This window comes from Morone saxatilis, unplaced genomic scaffold (assembly GCF_004916995.1).
Source record: "Morone saxatilis isolate NCDOM2014 unplaced genomic scaffold, NCSU_SB_2.0 Contig9, whole genome shotgun sequence".
In the NCBI taxonomy this organism is placed as follows: domain Eukaryota; kingdom Metazoa; phylum Chordata; class Actinopteri; family Moronidae; genus Morone; species Morone saxatilis.
This window is the reverse complement of record NW_023340268.1, coordinates 13,880,138-13,881,779: the sequence shown is the minus strand read 5'-3', so window position 1 is coordinate 13,881,779 and position 1,642 is coordinate 13,880,138. Positions and strand designations below refer to the sequence as shown.

The 1,642-nt window shown below is 40.4% G+C and overlaps 1 protein-coding gene across 1 annotated transcript in view; it reads left to right on the top strand.

Annotated features, from left to right (window-relative positions):
- Nucleotides 1-476: 476 nt before the first annotated feature.
- The window catches only part of calcr (calcitonin receptor), a 55,383-nt gene continuing 54,217 nt past the window's right edge, over nt 477-1,642 (top strand). Inside the window, exon 1 of the mRNA XM_035681839.1 lies at nt 477-874. The gene's annotated coding sequence lies outside the window, so the exon portion shown is untranslated. The remainder of the gene's footprint in view (nt 875-1,642) is intronic.

Below are 1,642 nucleotides of genomic sequence, written 5' to 3'. Positions count from 1 at the left end.
ACAGTTTTAGTGAGGGAAAAAAAACCTGTATCAGACACAGATGTATCACCCAAAAGTGTGACTGTTGAACTATAGAGTGTGAAGGAGGGATTTAATAAGCCTATGGTAATCAGTTTGATTACCATACAAATGATTGTGATTAGTCACAAATCCATTGACCATTAATTATACTGTATTAGCAATAACAACAGGTTGACATAATAAAACATGTTCATCAACACAAAGAGGGAGCTTTACTACCTTTAAATTAATATTCTGAAATAACATGACAGGAATGCTGCTGTATAACGTCAACAAAGTCATTCTAACCAACCACAGACCAACTGAGCTGTATCATATTTCTACAATTTCTCATTAAGGTGTTTGTTTTAATACCGGCGCGCAAGCCGTGCGCACACACGCGATGGAGATGCAGCCTCCGCTCGCTGTGTGTGTCTGCAACACACAGACAGAGATAAGGCGAGGAGGAGCTCCACCACCACACGCTCGTCCGCGTAGACGGGAGGCTGTTAGACGCACTTGGATTACCGGGCAGTCAACTGTCACCGCTCATAACTGCTACAGAGCGGCGCCCTGCCCAGCGCTCCTCCACCGCGCGTACCGACGGCCATTAATTTATCTCATGAAAAAAAAGGTAGACACCTGGGCAAAGCCGCGGCGGTAATAGCTATTGATTGATTTTTATTGTGGGTTTTTATCTCCGTGGATGCAAAAAAACAAAAAGTTTATTTATTTTTTATTGACGCGGCGTTAAATAGTAGCGCAGAAGCTGGGAGTCAGTCACCGAGGAGGGACGGACACCGGGCTCCCCTGAACCTCCTCAGCATCTGTTTCTTTCACTGGGGCTGCAGTTTCTAAAATCTGTTGAAGTAAGGTAAGTCGCAGACTCAGGTTTTTCTTTTTAACTTCTGTAAGTCACTGCTGGGAGAGCAAAGGGGGTGATATTAACAGCTTGTCACTTAGTTTAAATCCCAATTTTCCATATTTTATTCCACATTCTTTGGACTGCTGGAGGATAATCCGTTTCTCTTTGCATGGGATGACCGTGACTGCTGACGCAATAATATATTTGTATTGAATTTTCATTTTCCTGTGTTTATGTTGTTAAAGGATTAATATTATACAGCGTATAGAAGCGATGTTTAAATCTAAACACCAGCTTAGTTCAAGATTATTTGAAGGAAAAACACAGAAAATGCTGAATGTGACTCATACTCATGTTGTGCTCTACAGTAGTCTGTAATGCTCTATTTATATGGCTGAAAACTCAAGTAAAGGCAGAAAAGAGCTCTTATTAGATTTAAAATTGTAATGGGTGCATGCATTATACAAACAGCAAATCTTATTCAGTGTTTTTGGGCTTGTCCTGAAGGAATTTAAAGAAATGTAATGATCCACAGGGTATTTTATATATAATTCTGAGGAATACCATAAACAACTCCTGCAGATTTGAATCAGTGCAAATTTATAGAGGGATTTTCAGTAGTAGAGCACAAACTGAAACTGCGTACATAAGGTAGCTTGGAGGCTCATCTAAATGTGTCCTCTTTGCAGCCAAAGAGATGTAAAGGAGTGTGTTAAACATACACACTCACGACTTACATCCAATCACACACATACACACACAATTGTGTTGTACACA